Source organism: Dasypus novemcinctus, chromosome 6 (assembly GCF_030445035.2).
Source record: "Dasypus novemcinctus isolate mDasNov1 chromosome 6, mDasNov1.1.hap2, whole genome shotgun sequence".
Lineage (NCBI taxonomy): Eukaryota > Metazoa > Chordata > Mammalia > Cingulata > Dasypodidae > Dasypus > Dasypus novemcinctus.
In genome coordinates, this window is record NC_080678.1 from 57,441,210 (window position 1) to 57,460,479 (window position 19,270).

At 43.8% G+C, this 19,270-nt stretch overlaps 1 protein-coding gene across 25 annotated transcripts in view; it reads left to right on the forward strand.

Moving 5' to 3' along the window:
• Positions 1 to 15,500: 15,500 nt before the first annotated feature.
• Positions 15,501 to 19,270, forward strand: part of SGMS1 (sphingomyelin synthase 1) — a 390,648-nt gene continuing 386,878 nt past the window's right edge. For 3 of the 25 annotated variants that reach the window (XM_004462387.5, XM_012526713.4, XM_012526714.4), the window contains exon 1: positions 16,821 to 17,109. The gene's annotated coding sequence lies outside the window, so the exon portion shown is untranslated. Of the gene's footprint in view, positions 15,808 to 16,005; positions 16,153 to 16,319; positions 17,110 to 17,243; positions 17,684 to 17,704; positions 18,484 to 19,270 lie in introns of those variants that run through there. The other 22 variants (XM_058298848.2, XM_058298855.2, XM_071215795.1 and 19 more) reach the window with 19 other exon arrangements.

The window sequence follows — 19,270 nt, forward strand, 5'->3', positions numbered from 1 at the left end:
CAGCCTGACCCTGGTTAAAACTATTTAAAACAAAATTTGGAGAAAGATCCATGGGCACTTGAGAAGAATGTATTACCCACTGAGTTTGGATGCAGTGTTCTGTATATGCCTGCTAGGTCTAACTCATTTATCATATTGTTCAAATTCTCTGTTTCCTTGTTGATCTTCCGTCTAGTTGTTTTATCTAATGATGTGAGTGGGATGTTGAAGTCTCCAGTGATTATTGTAGAGATGCTTATTTCTCCCTTCAGTTTTCCCAGAGTTTGTCTCATGTATTTTGGGGCACCATGGTTTGGTGCATAGATATTTATGACTGTTATATCTTACTGGTGAATTGTCCCTTTTATTAATACTTAATTGCCTTCTGTATATCTTATAACTTTTTTGCATTTAAAGTCTGTTTTGTTTGATATTCATATAGCTACCCCTCCTCTTTTTTGGTTACTATTCATGTGGACTTCCTTTTTCCAACCTTTCACTTTCAGCCGGTTTGTTTCCCTGGGTCTAAGGTGAGTTTCTTATAAGCAGCATATGGATGGTTCGTGTTTTTTTAATCCATTCTGTCAGCTTGTATCTTTTGATTGGGGGAGTTTAATCCATTCATATTCAGTAATATTAGTGTAAATGCACTATTTATTTCCTCCCACTTTATTCTTTGGTTTTCATAAGTCATATCTTATTTTTGCCTGTCTTTTTACTCTCTTGGTTAGCCTTTCTGCTATTCTTTCTTCTATACTTTCCTCCAAGCCTCTCTCTCCTGTCTTTTTCTTTCTGGTTCTAAGGCTTCCTTTAATATTTCCTGCAAAAAGTGGATTCTTCTTTGCAAACTCTCTTAGTTTCTGTTTATTTGTGAATATTTTATACTCACCTTCATATTCGAAGGACACTTTTGCTGGATGAAGAATTCTTGGTTGGCAGCTTTTCTCTTTCAGTATCATAATTGTATCATACCACTGTCTTCTCACCTCCACAGTTTCTGAAGAGTAATCTGTGCTAAGTCTTACCAGACGTCCCTCATACATGATGGTTTGCTTCTTCCTTGCTGCTATGAGAATTTTCTCTTTATCTTTGACATTTGACATTCTGAGTAGTACGTGTCTTGGAGTAGGTTTATTTGGATTTATTCTGAGTGGAGTACAGTGTACCTCTTAGGCATATTAGTTCATTTCTTTCATGAGTTGGGAAATTTTCAGCCATTATTTCCTCAAATACTCTTTCTGCCGTTTTCTCTTATCTTCTCCTTCTGTAACTCCCATGATATGTATGTTGTTGTGTTTTGTATTGTCATTCAACTCTCTTGAGTCCATGCTTAATTTTTTCCATTATTTTCTCTTCAATTTTAGCTGTTCTGTCTTTGATATCACTTATTCTTTCTCCTATCATTTTGAGTCTGCTGTTGTATGCCTCAAATGTGTTTTTAATCCACCTATTATGTCTCTCATTCCCATGAGCTCTGTTACTTTTCTGTTCAGGATTTCAAATTCTTCTTTGCACTTGCTCAATGTCTTCTTGGTACCATTTATCTCTTTGGCCACATTGTCTTTCAAGTCATTAATTTGATTTTGGAAATTTATGTGCCTCTTGTTGATTAGCTTTCTCAAATTCGGCTTGGATATATTCCTTTTCTTGGGCTATGTCTTCTATTTTCTTAGTATGGCTTGTTATGTTTTGCTGATATTAGCTCTCATTAGGATGTACTTTACTCAGATGATCAATTCCTTTCTCTTTTGTAGGGATTTAGTGGCAGAGGCTGTGTGTTACTACTGCTCTTTGATTCTTGGCTCGACCTGGATTGTTAGGATTGTCCTGCTGGTTGCTCAAAACTGGACCCTGGACCAGTAATTGGTTGTAGAGTCACTTCCTAGGGCCTTGGGGATGGAGGCTATAGAAGCCGGAAGCCTCTCCTACTTATTTTTAATTTTCCTGCATGCACTTCCTTGGTCTGCTAGCATATGGAGCTTTTGGCAGCTCTCAGTTCAATGCCTGGTCAGAGTATATTTGTTGCAACACAGACTGGATCAGTGTGATAGAGCTTTCTATCTGAAGGCTAGGAGCCTTGTAATTCAGACTTTCTCTGAAACAGTTCTCCAGCCTTCTCTGGCAGCCCCTTCTCTTTTCTGGGTCAGACATATTCCTACTCCCCTCTGAGCCCTTAACCATCAGTCCCTCTTAGTAGAGGAGGAGATGGGGAGGGCTGTATATCCTCAGCCCTTTGCTGACTCCACAGCAAACACTGGCACAGCCCCACCTGGCCTGGAAGGGCTCCTGGGACACAGCAGACCAAACCTGTCAGTCAAAAGCTGAGTCAGTCTTAGGCTGTATTCCTCTCTCTCCCTTTTCCTGGGGCATCTCTCCCAGATGGGAGAGAGGGAGGTTGTGAGGGTCAGATTTCTCCAGTCCTTCCCCGGATCCCAGGGCAAACCAGTGTGTGGTCCCACCTGGCCTGGAGGGGCTCCTGGGACACAGCAGACCAAACTTGTGGGTCAGAAGCTGAGTCAGCCTTAGGCTGTGTCCCTCCCTCTCTCCTTTCCTGGGGTAGTAGATCCCTGCAGCCCCCTTTGACTGTAGTTGCAGGCCCAGAGGCCCAAGATTTACTGTGAGGGATGGTGCCGGCAGAATCAGTCACTGGTTTCAACTCACAGTTCTGTCATCACGATTTCCCTCCTTTGTCCCTCTCTCCTCTGGGCAATGTCCAGCCTTTGCCTGCTGTCCTAAGCCCTAGAAGATCTTTTTCTAGACTGTTTCAGCCTGTCCTCTAGCTAGGAGGAGAAGAGAGTCCTGTGTTTTTCTAGCCCACCATCTTCCCAGAAGTCTTTAAAAAAATTTTTTTATTATTAATTTTTTATTAGAGAAGTTGTAGGTTTATAGAAAAGTCAGACAAAATAGAGTTTCCATATACCAAATTAATACCTTGCATTAGTGTGGTACATTTGTAACATAGTGGTACACAAAAGAACATTTTTGTAATTGTACTATTAACTATAATCCATCATTAACAAAATTTGATTTTTATTTAAAGATTTTGGCCTAAAATTCCTCATTCCTGAGTAAATTCTGCAGGTGTTCAAATATAGAAGATTAGCAGACCACACTTTGAAAACACTAATTTCTCAAAGAGATTTTTATCAAGGATCACATGTGAGAAAGGTTAAGGACTTTTTTTGGCTTTGCCAACCATTTGTGGTAAAGAACTTGGTACAAAAGGTGATGAATAAATCACAAAAACTTAAGGCTAATAATGTTTCCCAAGATCATAAAACTTCTACGTATCTGTTTTATAGTACCAAGTTCAATAGTCTTTCTTTTTCCCTTTTTATTTTTCATTAGACATTTTGTAGATGCTTGGTACAAAGTGCAGCAGATGCAGATGGTGGGGTACCCAGCTGAAAAGACACAATATAACTAGTTCACAATGATCATGTCTTGACTTATGTACAAAGAGTAGATGATCAGTGGATGCCAAATAAGCACATGAAAAGATGTTCAATATTATTAGCCATTAGGGTAGTGCAAATTAAAACCACAATGAGATATTTCTATCTCAAGGAGATAACAATCACAATGACTAGAATATAAAAATAGTGACAACACCAATTGCTGACTAGGATAAAGAGAGACTGGATCATCATATAATGCTGTTGGGAATATAATATGGTACAGACACTCTTTAAGAACCACCTGCAATTGCACAGCTGAGCATTTATTGCAGAGAAATGAAGACTTATGTTTACATAAAAACCTGTATATGAATGTTTATAGCAGCTCCATTCATAATAACCAAACAATAAAAACAAGCCCAAGTGTCTTTGAATGGGAGAATGGTTAAAACACTGTACATCCATACTATGAAATATTGCTGGGCAATAAAAAGGAACAAACTATTGAGATATGCAAAAACTTGTATGACTTATGATGAATGAAAAAAATCCAGTACCAAACAGTTATATACTGCATGCTTCCACTTACATAATGTTGAAATGACATTATGGAAATAGAGAACATATCAGTGGTTGCCACAGGTGAAAGAGGGAGTGGGATAAGAGGAGGTGGGTGTTAGATATAAGAGGGTAATATGAAATTGTTTTGTATCTTGACTATATCAATGTCAGTAAACTGGTTGTGAAACATTGAGTTTTGCAAGATGTGCCACTGGGGAAACTGGGCCAAGGGTACCTGGAATCTTTCTTCATTACAATTGCATGTGAATTTATAATTATTTCAAAATTAAAAATTTAATAAAAAAAAAAACCCAAACCCTGCAAACCTTACGATATCACCTCTCTTCTATAATTTTACCATTGCTTGTAAAATAAAACCAAAATGCTTAACAGGGCTTAATTAGAGTTCATGTGGTATAGCTCCATAAGTCCCAACATTGGCAACCTGTTAGAATCACCCATGAAGTTCATTAAAAATTTTTTTAAAAAAGAGGCCTGGGTCCCACTCTAAATCAATTCAGTCAGGATCCTTGACTGACACATTCATTAGTGTGTTTTTTATTAAAATTTATCTCACCATCAGGCTGTAAGCTCCCTGTCGGCAGAAACCATTGTCTGTTTTTGCTTTCCATTGTACTTCCAGCATCTAAAACAGTACCTTCCCTGTAGGAGGGGCTCAATAAGTATTTGTGAAGTGAATGAATGAATGAAAGATTCATACTCCCTTCTCTTGCTGCCTCCGTGAACCCATGAAGTGAGAGAATAAAGAAATAAGTTGCCTTCCCTTGTCTCACCATCATCTCTCCAGGGCTCCATCACAAAAGAGTTGGTGGGGATCACAGCATTATTCCAAGCAAAAGCTAACCCATAAGTATAAAATCTGGAAATGATGACAGTGCCTCCCTCTTCACAATCAACAAATTTAATGAAAGTGAAACAGAAGCTGACAAGGAGGCTGAAATGACACATAATCTTATTCATGCAGAAATAACAGAAAATGTTTTAATGCAGCTAAAAGAAATTCAAAGCCACTGACAAAGAAATGATAAAAGATTTTAGGAAGAGAGAAAATTGTGGGCAAAGGAGGTTTCTAACCTTTGACCTAGTAATCGCAATTGTAAACACAGCAAGGCAATTGTGGTGCACAGCAAGCCAAAGGGGCTCACTTGATGTTAGTGAGCAAGTAAAATGATGCCAAGAAACACTAAATTTTACAAATTCCAAGGTATTTGGGGGGTTAATCCTGATTCTACCCAATTGTCGTGTTTCCCCCCCCTCCCCCGGCACATCTATATTACCATTTACAGTGTGGGGATGATGATTAATGTTTTAAACAATTACTTTGTGTTGAGAATTGAATCATGTCCCCTACAAAAGACATGTTCAGGTCTCAACCACTGGTTCTGTAGGTCTGAACCCATCTGTAAATAGGACCTTTGAAGATGCTATTAGTTAAGGTGCCCAAACTGAATGAGAGTGGGCGTTAATCCAACATAGCTGAAGTCCTTATAAGCAAAGGAAATTGGACACAGAAAGAGATGCCGTGGGGAGCAGCCAGAAGCTGGAAGTCAATGGGCCCAGAAGAAAAAGGAGAAGAGGCTGCCATGTTCATTGCCAAGTGACAGAAAAGTCAAGGACCAAGGATCAAGGGCAGCCAGGCCCAGAATACCACCATCTCTAGGGAGAAAGTATCACCTTGCTGGCATCTCAATTTTGGACTTTCCCTCAAAACGTGAGCCAATACATTCCTACTGCTTAAGGTAACCCAATGTATGGTATGTGTTTTAGGAGTTACGAAGCTAAAATACCTTGAAATATTGCAAACGTAGGAATTTTATAACAACAGTGTAAGTATTTGAATCTCAGTCCACAAATCCACAAACACCAGCGAGTGGGAAATAAAACTTTATTTTCAATGACTCTATTTCATCTCCATTTCTATAATCACCATTATCCCTTCCCCCTCCTGCATTCAACCTGGCTGCTGAGAAACATATCATTTTTATTTTTATTTTTGTTGGGGGTAGGAGAGTGTTTTTTCATTCCTCTCCAGAACTGGCAAGGTTTTGAAAGCAGTGTGTGTGTGTGTGTGAGAGGGGGGTGGATGGTGAGTGGGGCACTACTCCTTGAGTTGCCTGTCCACATAGAGGAATGTCAGCTAGGCCCTTTATGTCTAGCAGCTCCTGCTGTTTTAACTCATGCTTGAGACTTGGTAATCTTTTCAGGCCTCCTATACTCACATCTGGCCAGCCCTTCCCTTTCCGTACTTGCTTTCTCACTAATAGCTGTGCTGGGAAGCCAGTGCAGCAGCCTTTTCTTTCCCTTCCCTCCTAAAAAACTCTTTCAAGTTGTAGTGAAGAGAAATGCCACTCCCCTCTCTGTTTCTGGCTAAGACACATTTTTCAGTCTACTGAGGCTCAAAATTTTGGAAACAAAAGTCAGGAAGGCTAGCAGCCTCTTTCAGCTCTCCCCAGAGGCTGTGAATGCAGGGCAAACCATCTGCTTAAATGGCTGTAGGGTTGAGGGAGAGGAAAAAGAAAGAAAAGGGATAGAGAGTGATGAAAAATAATAGACTATCTCAAAACATTATCTTGAAACAATAACTAACATTTACTGTATACATATTTTGTGTGTATACAATGTCTTAAGTGTTTTACACGATTAGCAAGTAATCTTCACAACCCAGAAAGAAGTTACTATTATTAGTCACAGTTTACAAGTGAGTGAGCTGGGGTTCTGGGACTCTTAGTACTTGACCAATGCCACACAGTAAGTAGCAGAGTTAGAATTTCAACTCGGCTTCTGTTTTAAAAGCCCAAAACCACTGTAGGAAATGAAAATTTGTTGCGGATCTTTTATGATGATAGGTAAGTGTATGAACCCATTTTATAATTTTTTTTTAACCATGGGGATAGAGATAAGAAAGAATATGGGTTTTAGTCAGTGACTTTAGTCAAGAGAAACATTCAGTGAACCAGGACTCTCTGAGGTTTTTCTGATCTGAACACTTTGTCTTCCAGCTATGGTGGTTTCTCCTTCTGCTAGCCTCTGGCTCTGTTCCTGTCTGGCTTCCTGAGTGTGATTCTCACTGCGCTCTTACCCTTGTGGTCTGTCTCTTGACCCTTCTCTGTATTGCTGCTGGCCCTGCTCCAGTATCTGGCTTTTGGTTCATAATATACTTCAGCAAACAAATTTCTGCGCCAATCTTGCAGTTCTTCCCAAGGGCTAATATAGCCAACCTTAGCTAGGGTAATGCCAATTGCCCATATGGGTTCTTTCATTTTTACCAGTCTAGTTTCCCTGGAAAGATTTCCAACGTCGTTTCCTATTTCCTGGATGCCTGCATATGACCAGTCCTCCAGGGTCACTTGGTGAGTGTTTAAACCTTGGCTTTCAGCAGTACCATGGGAGGGGACCACCATCTCATGTTGCATTAGGTAATTTGAGTGTGTCCATACACTTCAAGCTTGTATATTAGGAAGCCATATTGAGGACTGTTCCATTTAATGGTAAAACTGGTTGAAGCAGGGCAGCCCCATCACAATGAGGGTGTTTTGCTCACAGGAAAGCATGTAACTTCCATCCTGAGATGAATGAGGGCTTAAAATGATTGATGTGATAGATGGACATGAAAAAAAAGTCCTATTAACCTAGTTATAGTCCAGGAATAGTTGAGTAGAGTGCAACTACTACCATGGTTTTTAAACTGCCACTTTGGATGCCACTGAGGTAGTTTAGACAAAAACACAGACTGGTCACAAAGATGTACACTTAAAACAAGGAAAATTGATGGGGGGCATAAAAAAAGTGAGGGAAAAAAAGGAAAATAAGTTAAGTAGTTATTATACAAAGACACAAATCTGGATACTTTTAGTTCATGAATTTACTGAGTCATGTCCTTCTAAATTTCTCCCACATCTTTCCCTCTCCATTCCCACTGTTAACTTCCTTGGTGAGAGGCCCACTCAGGACCAGCCGCTATTGCCTTTTCATTGATCTTTTTGCTTTCTTTACTTCTATGGTCTCTTTCCATCACTCCCCAAATCTTGTGAAGAGTTAGTATCATTCTTAGGATAGAAAGGAGAAAATGAGGCCCAGAGAAGTTAATAAACTTCTGGAACTTTCTGTATGAAGTTGTATGTACCCCCAGAAAATCATTTCTTAAAGTAATCCATTGTGCTGTATGAACCCCCAGAAAATCATGTTCTTAAAGTAATCCATTCCTGTGGGTGTGAAGCCTTTGTGAGTAGGACTTTTTTTTCCTTCTGTTTTCTTTTTTTAAATTTTTGAGTAGGACTTTTGATGAGGCTACTTCAGTTAAGGTGTGACCTATCTACCTCAAACATGATTGGTATTAATCCTATTACTGGAGTCCTTTATAAGAGAATGAAATTCAGACAAAGAGAAAGCCATGGAAGCAAGAAGCTGAAATCAACAAAACCCAGAAAGAAGGGAGATACAAGCAGATACTGCTATGTGCTTTGCCATGTGGCAGAGGAGCTAAGGATTGATGGCAGCTGGTCTTCAGGAAGAAAGCATTGCCTTGATGATGACTTGATTTGGACATTTTCCCAGACTCAGAACTGTGAGCGAATAAATCCCCATTGTTTAACCTGACCCATTTCATGGTATTTGTTTTAAGCAGCCTAGGAAACTAAAACACATCCTTAATGTAGAAATGAGAAAACGAGGCCCGAGAAGCGGGGTCCAGAGGTCAGGAAGAGATCTTTTTTCTTTCTATTATACTGACTCTTGGAAGGTTCTTAAGGAGTACATTTAGGGAAATGAGAAAGAGAACACTTATCTGGATTGGTTGGCCTTTAGGGATTCTTCAAATTAAAACATGTAATTCATGTCCACTCTACCTTTGTATAAAGTTGACCTGTGCCAGGAGTCAAAAACAAATATTTGCATATCAGGAGTTTCTCTTCCCTTTGGCTTTTGAGAATAAACTCTGTAGAGCAATGGTTCTTCCCTAAGTTGCTTTAAGCCTGGACTAAAATGGCATCAAATCAGAATCAGAATTAAATTAAATTAGAGTCTCTAGAGTGGGACTCAGGCATCAGTATTTTTAAAAACTCCCTTTGGTGTTTCCCATATGCAGTCAGGGTCGAGAACTGGGACTTCACAGCAGTGGTTCTCATATTTGAATGTGTGTCAGAATCACCTGGAAGACTTGTTAAAACACTGGTTGTTGGGACCCACCTCCAGAGTTTCTGATTCAGTGGGTCTGGGATAGGGCCCAAGAATCTACATGTCTAACAAATTCTGAGGTTCAATGATGCTCCTCATTTGAGGACCAGACTTGGAGAACTGCGAAAGTGAGCTGAGGAAAATAAACTTAGTTCTTAGCTTCAGTTTCTGCCCTTCCTGCCCATGAGGTTGAAAGTGGTTTGCATCTGAGTTTCTCCCATGTCTTCCCACAGTGCTGGTTCACCCAATAGGAGTATTCGAACAATGTAATTTGGTGTGTATATGCTAAGTAGCCTATGAGCATCAGAAGTATTTTGAAATAAATCAGGCAATGGGCCTCATCAAACTTTGAATTAATTTAAGGAGCTTACCACAATTTTCAGCAGGAAAATAAACATTTTCCCCCCAAAGGAAATTTACTTTACACAAATTTAGTTGTGCCATTTATTCCATCAGCATTTCTTTCTTTCAAAAAAAAAAAGTCTTTGTAATAACTCCTCTTTATTATTTAAATGAAGTCAAGTTATAAAGTTCATGGAGCCAGGGCTCAAGAGATAAGAATAAAACTTTGGATTTGTGAAGGTAGGGCTGCCAGACTTGGCAAATAAAATTACAGGACATCTAGTTAAATATGAATTTTAGATAAATGACAAATTATTTAGTGTAAGTATGTCTTATGAAATATTTGGCCACTTTGATTATGGAACAAATATTGGGATGGATGACACAGGCACCTGCTCTGGAGAAATGGAACATTTATGTTTCATGGAATGACGTAGAAGTATCTGTCTTGTGCCTTGTCCATTGAGGGCTCAGCAAACATTGGCTGAATTGATGCAATATGGACACCTAAGATATTAATATATAAAAGTATTATGTAACTTCAAAGTAAAATGCTTGACCAATTCAAGATTCCAGTTTCTTTTTTTTTTTTTTTGTAGGCTGTACCAGAGATTGAACCCACAACTTCATACATGGGAAGCAGGTTCTCAACCACTGAGCTACATCTTCTTCCCAATGAGAGTTGTTTTTTTCGTGTGTTTAGTTTTAATTTTTAGGAGGTGCTGGGGATCACTAAATCTGCTTCCCTCCTTCCCTAGTTTCTTTTGATTCAATTACTCTACTTTGGTCTTGTCTAAATGAGTGGTTCTCAAAAGAGGGTGACCTTTTGCAATGTCTGGCAATGTCATTTCTCACAACTAGGGCAGTGTTACTGGCATCTAGTTGGTTAAGGCCAGAGATGCTGTTAAACATACAGTACAAGGGCAGCTTCCCGAACTGTGGCCCAAAATGTCCACAGTATTGAAGTTGAGAAACCCTGGTTTAGAATGTAGTGTACAGGATTTAAAACATCTTTTATCAAATTATTCCAGTTATTTCCTGAAATGTGCTAGTATCATATTCTTCTAGGTATAATGAAGAGGGTTGGGGAGAAATGTCTCCTATTTCCTGGTACTATAAAGTTACCAGTGGAAGAATTTCAATATGCTTATTCAAGAGTTTACAAAACAAGAGAGATGCCATGGAGGTTCCAGAAAAAGTGCAAGTCTTCAATTGCTGCTCATCTCCCTGTAGCATGGCCTGGATTTAAAACCTTTCAAGAATTCAGGCAGGAACTATGAAGTTCAGGTGATCACACTATGTAAATCTTTTGGTATGCAAGACCTAATTTTTGCCTTAAGCTTCCAATTAGTTCTGGCCATCCAGGACTTGTTTGCAAATGGTAGTTGGAAGAGACTCTGACCCAATAAACATTATTTTGTGTACAGCTGTTGCTTTAATGCTTGTACTTAGAAGGAAGCTGATGCTAAATACAATAGTAAACATTCACAATACATTGACAATACTTCATGTTTTCATTATGTTTACTTCTAGTTATCTATAAAATATTTTATACACATATATTCTAAAATTCCTAATTAATTCCCATGATACCCCTGGGAAGCAGAAAAGAGGTGGATTATTCCCATTTTAAGAGGAGAAAATTAAACCTTGCTTGAAGTTATATACATACTATTTAAAGAGACAGGGGTAAATTGCAAGGCTTGACAAAGATGCCCTGTCTGCCAGCCAGTGCTGTAATTTTGCTGACGGAATTTATTCATCAGACCCAGTTTGTGTCCAATCATCAATGTCTAATTTGAATATCCTTTTTAAATATTCATAGCAGATTGTGAAGGGTGGTAGCTAATTAGAGAAGGACAACACGGCAAGGCCATTTCCATTCCTAATGATTTATCCTTTTAAAACAAAACCTTAGCAACATAAAAGTAGAAAAGAAAATTATAAATAACAGTTCAATAAATACTTAACATGAACTCACTTGGTACTGAATCTTGTGCTACTTACTCTGGAAGATGAAATATAAATGCGTATCTGTGATATGGTATTTAATGTAGTTGGAGAGTCAAATTACCTGCAAGAAACATACAGAAAACCACAGAAGACGTAATTTAACATAAACATGTGACAAAATGTGTGGATAGGAAGCTTCTGTGTCCTGAAAGGCATATTCATGGAAAAGGTGGAATTGGAGATGGGCCTTGAAATATAAAGTGGATGGTATGAATCTATGGAAATAGGATTCAACTAAATGAAAGGGCTAATGTTAAAGGTTCCTCCTCACTAGGTTTGCAATGATTAACAAGCTGTAGCATTGGGGAAAGGCAAACCCCCTCCCTCTTAAGCCTACGTGTCTGAGGGCACAGCATTTCCGCAAAGGTTGAACAAACAAACCAAACAGAGAAGGGAGTAAAGGGAGATAGAGACCTTCACTACCTGAATATCAAAGGGATTTGGAAACCTTCACTCCCTACATATCAAAGAGAGATAAAAAAACCTTTACTCCCTGCAGATCAAAGGAACACCCACTCCTCCAGCATTCCAAGAACACCTAACTCCCTAACCCACTAACCTCTAGCCATACAGGAGAAAACTTTCACCTCTAGGGCTTCCTATTGGCCCCTGCACCTCACTCAGACCCTTGACCCCCTCCTACCAACTATCATTTCCCCACCTAGAAAGTTCTGTATAGATTCAAATCCCCCCCTTCCAGGAGTGGGCTGAAGTTTGTTCTTCAGACCCCCTCCATTGGGAGAACTTTCTAATAAACTTTCTGCCTGCAATCAGTCTCTGTGTCCCAGTGAGTGCCATTTTTCTCCAACAGTTAATGAACATGGGCAGGGTCATTTTTTGTTGCTGTCTCTAACAGATATAAACTTGGAAGCTCTCAAGGGGTCATTTCTGGCTATGTGAACTGAAAGCAGAAAAAGCCAGATGCAAGGGGAGAGAATAAACAGAAGTGCAGAGGAGAAAGGCTTCCCAAGTTCCTCTTAGCACTCCAATTCCTGGTTTCCATTTTTTCCCTCAGCCTCAGCTGCATCCCTGACCTACCCCAGTATCTTGAGGTAAATATTTGTTTGCTGGCCAGTGGGAGAGCCAAAGCTGTTACTGAAGCCAGGAATCCCAGCCAGGAGCACAGGAATGATCAAGGGCTGGGATGTGGAGGAGAGGAATGTTGAGTGTTACCAGATCTAAACGCCGGGGCAAAAACTTGGAACTGAGCCTTGTTGTTTGCCGCTGGCTTTTCAGGTCAGCCCTGGTTTGGAGCCCAGGATGTGGATGTGGTTGCTGTTGTCGGTTGGCCTCAGAGTTTAAAAGACTAAAAGGACCCAGGAAGTCTTCCTCCTGTTGCTCAGGCCCTGTGGCTCCATCTTCTTCCAGAGAGACAAACTTTACCCTAGCTATCTAATTTAACAAGCTTGAAAGTCCGACCTTCCCATTCATGTATTCATTTTACATTTCAAAGTTTGGGGTACACCTGTTTTCTTTAATGGTCAAATCATTAAATATATGTTCCCATTTATTCAGATAGGCTTCACAACCCACCAGAAGCCTCCTCACTCCCCTGAGCACTATTTGAACTTTGACTATGGTTTGGTGAGTGATGGCTGCTGCTTACAGGTTAACTGGATAAAACCACTGTGTTTTTTAATCATTTGTTATTTGGCATAAAAGTAGGAGAATCATTCATCTGGAACTAAACCACATACTTGAGAATAGATGATTTGGCAAGTGAATTGTTTTTTTTCCCCCAGAATTTGCTGTTAGTAGAGGGCTTTTTTGTCTTTTTGTGTGTATGTATGTTTGTCAATTTATCCTCTATTGAAATATTTTCCTTGTAGTTCTTAACTAGCTGGGCATTCCACTGTACCACCGTTGATGACATCTATGATGTCAAGAGGGCAATGGCCATCAACATTGCAGTCCACAGACTGGGCAGTTCCTCTAGCCATCAGTTGCCTTGGTGATGTCATCACTAAACTTTTGGAGACTGACCCAGGGGGCCGAACTTGGGGGCCAGGATAGATATGGCACTGACTTCCCCACTGGAGTACCTCGGGTACAAGCCTTCTATCTCTTTGGGATTGACTTGGGCAGCATGGTGGAATGTGGTTGAACTGGGATACAGAATGACCAAAGAAAGTTGCCTCTTGGCCTCCTCCAGGCCAAAAGCCAAAAGTCCTTAGGAGTATTTTTAACATGATATTTTAATGACAGATTGTGACTTGGAGGCAATTCATTTTTCTTTTCTTAGTTGTCTTGATAATCTTATGATAATCTATGTACTTGAGAATCCTGGAGTTTCCCAATCAAGCATTATGATGCTCATTAAAATTTTAGTTAAATATGCACTGGTAAAATTCTTTAAGGTAGGATAGAGTTGGAGGGATAATTATTTTTTATTAAATTATTTTTCTACAGAGAGTAGTCATTTAAGGACCATAACTAAACTTAATTTCAAAGAGAGCTAATTCTTAGTGTCACAATCATTTCACCAGAATTTAACTACTGCTTCTTTTGGGATTTTGTTTTAGAGTTTTTCTGTTTGTGTATGTCTTTCTCTGAATTATTTTACTAACACACAATTAAAGTTGTTAAATAAAATAAAACAAAACAGCCACTTGCATTGGGAGTTACTGGGAGTGCCTCCCCTTTCTCAGAAATGGCAAGGACTTTTTAGAAGATAAAATTGATCAGTGACGATTACAGGCCAGAAAGGGGAGCATTCCTGATAAATTCCAACATTCAATACACTCGTCTCAATTGGGTAGGAATAGCCTTTTAAAAATGAAATAATAAGCTATACTAACCCAATGTATATCTATTCCCTCCTATGTAATGACTAACTTAAATGTCAAACAATCATAACTTCCCACTTGAAAATTCACTAATTGCCTTGATAATCCGCTGGCCATTTTAAGACCTTCAATCCCAGGCTTGAGATTTCTCCGGGTCCAGCAATTTTTTTTCAATAACCTTGCAGCTTTGATAATATTGTTTCTTTGGACAAAGTGCAAATAGTTTTATACTCTGCTTTTTTCTAGGTTATATTATATACAATCCTAAAAGTAATTACTTCTTGAAAACACAATTTTACAAACTTTATAAATTCCAAACATACAGAACATTAGAAAAACATGATCAGCACCCAAGACACACTACTTAGATTCAAGAAATGTTAAGATTTTGCAAAATTTAGTTCGTCTTTGCATGTGGAGGAGGGGAGGCATTTTAAAGTACAGATTCCTTAACACAAATCTGCTTGGATTTAACACACGATTTTACTTGGACCTTACTTCTGGAAGTCCAAAGTTTAGAGGACATTCTGCATAAATAGCACTCCAGAGAAATCAGCCAACAGTTTTCAGCTACTTCCCTAGTTTGTAAAAAATTACAGCACAAGAAAACAGGCTTATCTTTCACCACCTAGGTGCAAACTGATAAAAAATACCCAGGGGGGCTACTGTGAGTCAGTCTTGCCCTCCATAGAAACTCAAGATACTGTGGTTGAACTGAATTTCAGTTATTTTAAAGCCTACTTGTCAAATACCCTCAATCCCTCAGAGAAGACCAGTTTGGTATTGTAGGGGTAAAGAAAGGGAACCCAGAAAAGACAGAGGCATCATAAAACGCCCGCACTGGAGCAGAATGCCTGGGTCTGAATCCTGATCTCTCACAATTTTGCTACATGTATTCTCAATCCCTAATTTATAAAATTAGGTTGCTGTAAGGATTAGTGGAAAGAAATAAGTAAACCGGCTATCAGCTGTAAGGACTAGCTGAAAGACCTAACGGTCGTCAGAACCACCAGGATTGCAGGACCTCATCCGCAGAGTTTGATTCTGTAGGTCTAGGAGGAGCCGAGACAATTGACGTTTCTAACAAGTTCTCAGGTGATGGTGACTCTGCTGGTCCAGGGAGCACAAGGACCCCAAGTGGCTCATGGCAGGAGCTCATCAATGTTCACTACCAACTTCGTCACTATCCAAGCTGCCCACCAGCAGGGGTCGCGGGGTATTTATAGCACAGCACGTAAGAGCGACGGCCCTGTCCAGACTCCAGTTGGCCCTGTCAACACATCGCGCCTCCTCTGCAAGGAGTAGGTTAGAACAGGAAAGCAGCTGGGGTGTCGCTGCCTTACGGAAGGGGACGCCTCTCCCTCCAATTTCCGCCTCTGGGGAAAAGCAGACGTAATCCGCCTCCCGGCCCCAGCAGAACGACTGTCCTCTTGGTTTCGCAGCCGTTTTGCCCCATGCCCTGGTTGAAACCCATTCTCCAAACCAGCCCAGGGTCAGTCCAGCAATCCCGGCGCCCTCCGGCGGGACAGAGGCAGGTGCGGAGCGGAGGTCGGAGCCCGGCGGGAGGGCGTGGCGGGGGCAGAGGGCGCTAGGCTCCGGGCCCTCCCCTATCGCCGGCAGCCTGGTGGCCGGGCAGAAGATGGCTGCCCGGAGCTCCGTGGACAGTCACGTGTCGCGCCGCCACCCCGCGCGCCTCCTCCCCCGCTCTCCGAGTCCCCAACCCTGTGGGAGGCACAGCCACGGGCTGCCTCCCCCCTATCGGGGAGCCGCACGGTCCGGTCTGGCAGCGACAGTGCCGCGGCGGAAGGCCTGCTCGCCGCACCGTCCACCCCTCACCCGGGCGCTGGAGTCCAGCCCCGGACGCCGAAGAAAATCTTCGGGTAACCCGCACCCGCTCGGGCTACTGGGCATGCGCAGTGCTTTCGGCCGCGCTCTGGCTCTCTCCGGGTTTTCGCTATAGCTCGAATGGGCTGGCTGGAGGGAGGGCCTGGGTCCTGACTCCGCCTGAGTCTCACCCGCAGGGGTTAGAGATCTTCGTCCGCCTCCCACCTTGCGCTGGCCGGCGTTGCGGAGGTCGCGCAGCTGGCGGGTTATTAAGTTTGAGGGTTCAAAATAGAATCAGTAGACTTTAGTTTGAAATTGGGCCGAAGAGTCAGAGTCCCGCCTTTCTGAAAATGTACTACCCATCAGGAGTTAACCACAAACATCGCAGGTCTTAGGCGACCCAGGAGCCCGAGTTGCGTTCCCTCCTCTGACTACTTCCGGCTCCTTAACTTTCCCTTGTCCCTAGGTTGTTTACCTTCCCTGTCCCTAAAATCCGCCTCCCGTGCGGTCTCACTAAGCGGTCCCCGGAAAATGTGCTAGTGGGGGAAAGTGCCCGCCTACCAATCTTCCCACTACTTGAAAGTAAAATTAAACGGGTCATTCTCGAGATGCCCCTAGGGTGCCAGCCGGCCCAGGGCCCCACCAGTCCCCGCCGGGCCCACCACCTCCCCGCCTCCGGCCCCAGCACGGCCCGGCCGCCGCGAACACCCGGAGGAGCGGATTCGCCGCGCGGGAAGTCGGGCTGGCTCGGGCCGCGGACTGGGCATGCTCGTCAGCCTGCGAGGCTCGCGGTGGCAAGTCGGAAGCGTTCGCACTAGCGAGGCAGCGGCGGCGGTGGGCAGGAAGGGAGAGGGAAGGGCCCGCCGGGGAAGGCAGCTCAGTACCCGCGCCCTTCGGCCCGCAGGAAAGCGCGATCTCCGGGTGCGGCCCCGGCGCTGCCCCGCCCTGGATTTCGTTCCGCCGCGGGGGGCTCGGTCCGCGGAATTCCGGCGGCGGCCGCGCCTACGGTGCAAGTGAGTCGCGGGGCTGGGGGAGGAGAGACGGCCCCGCGCTTGCGGGGGCAGTGCGAGCACCCGCCCAGCCGGCCCCGCCGGATGCGGGGTCCGGCGCGCGGGGCGCCGCGGGGCGAGGGGGCGTGAGTGCAGTCAGCGCGGAGCCGCGCGCGTACCTGGCGGGCGCTTTCCCAGCGTCGCCGCTCCGGGGGGTTGGGCACCCGGGCCGCCCGACAGCGGGAGTCAGCGCTCGGAGGGGCGGGCCGCCCAGCTCGGGGCGGGGAGGAAGGCAGAGGCGTCCGTGGGCACATTTTTGGAGGTGCTGCGTGCGGGCTCGGAAGGCTGCCTCGTGTCGGGTTGGGGCGAGCGTCAGGCGGACGGTGGCCGCGCCGGGGACCCCGGAGGCGAGGAGCCTTTGGGCAGGTCCCCCGGGGTCCGGAGTACAGCAGGGGCGACCCCAGAGCACGGCCCTCACGCCCACGGCCCGGGCGGCGTCGTGTCGGTTGGTACCGCGGGGCCAGGTAGCCGAACGGGCGCCCAGGACTTGGGTTTTCCCCCGCCGTGGGCCCTTGCTGCTGCCCCGACAACTTAACAGGTGGGGCTCCCCTCATCCCGCGGGGAAGCGAGCTTCCCCTGCCCAGGCCGCGTAACAGCCCTCAGGCTCCGGGGCTGCCCCGCCGGGTGGGGGTTTAGGGAGAAGAAGGCCCGGAGGGGCCGTGCGCGTAACTCGGACCCGGCAGCTTCCCCAGGATGCGGTTCTTCTTGCGAGTGAGGAGCCTCCGCGATCCTGAGGCGACTTGTCAAGGGCAGAGCGGCGACAGCAGTGGCTCTCCGACCGTCTTCCCCCAAACTCGGGCTTGGGCTTCCTCCGGCGGGCCGGTTAGGGTGCCCTCGTCCAGCTAACGGATTCAGCCTAGCCCGTTCTGGTTTTAGGCTTGCTTTCCTTGGCAGTCGCGAGTATAAATCAGGGTGAGGGTTGCCGTGGCTGGATGGGATTCAGAGAACCTAGGCAGGTGCTTCTCAGATGTTTCCTTTCACCTTCATACCGTAAAGACTTTAGCCGTCCACGCTTATGAAATCCAGAGAGAAGGTTCGTTTCTGAATGGGAAGTTTATTTTCTATGTTATGGCGCCTGCCTACTGTTTTAGCTCCCTTGACATTTACCTTCCTGGATCTTTCAACCTGTTTCGACAGGTAATTTTGCTTTCGGATTTGCGGGAATTTTGATTGGCCGCCTAGATGTGGAAGTATTGAGAATGCTTGTCATGGTGTGCTGTGCCATCCCCACGCTTCCTGGCACTGTTGGTTGAACCTTCAGGGGCGCACTGAGTAGGCAGAGAGGAGTGGGACCGGTGACGTAGGAACACAATGGGAGTTGCCTAGAGCTGTCCACAGGTAAGGGGTTGCCTGTTTTGGGCTTTGCTGAAGGGGAGAGAGGGCTGGCTGATTGGTTGGTCGCTGTGTAAGAGGTCCTCGGGAGAAGCCGGGCGGGGGATGGGTGCCTGTCTGGCCAGTGCTTCAAGGGAAGCCCAGGGATGTTTGGTGATTCAGCAGGTGGCAGCCTTCCAACTCTGAAGCCATGCCTTGGCCGAGCAAGCAAGCAGCAGCAGGCTTTGCTTGCTGTTGGAGGCGCCAGCTATGGGGGAACCTCCAGGAGCTGCCTTCTGCCTATAGCAGCACATTTTCCGTATCTTGCTTCCTATTAAGGTCTCTGGGAGCACTGCTCCTGTGAGCTTCTTCCCTGCTTCTCTCAAACTATGTAGAATGTTTGTCTCCAACTCTAACCTGCTGTATAGCAGGAGGTGGCAGCTGTCACCGCACACCAGTTTAAGAGGTTATTCTGCAGAAGGTGATAGAGGGATATGTAAAGCAGTGAAATAGCCTTTTCCTTCCACCCATTTCTGCTGGAGTGGCTAGACAGTTACATTTTTAGTAAAATAGAAAGATGTATTTCTGCAACTCTTTAGTGCTGATAATGAGTTATTTCAAATATCCTAAGTATTTTTTAAAAAAAGGAAATTAATTCTAAGGGAAGAGGCATAGTAATTAAAACAGTGTCTCATTTGTCTGAGATTCCTAGCATATTGCTCAGAGCCTAACTTGTAGTAGATACTCAACACATTTGCATCTGAAATTTCAAAAAAATTATTGGTAACAGTAAAGCTTCTCAGTAATCACTATG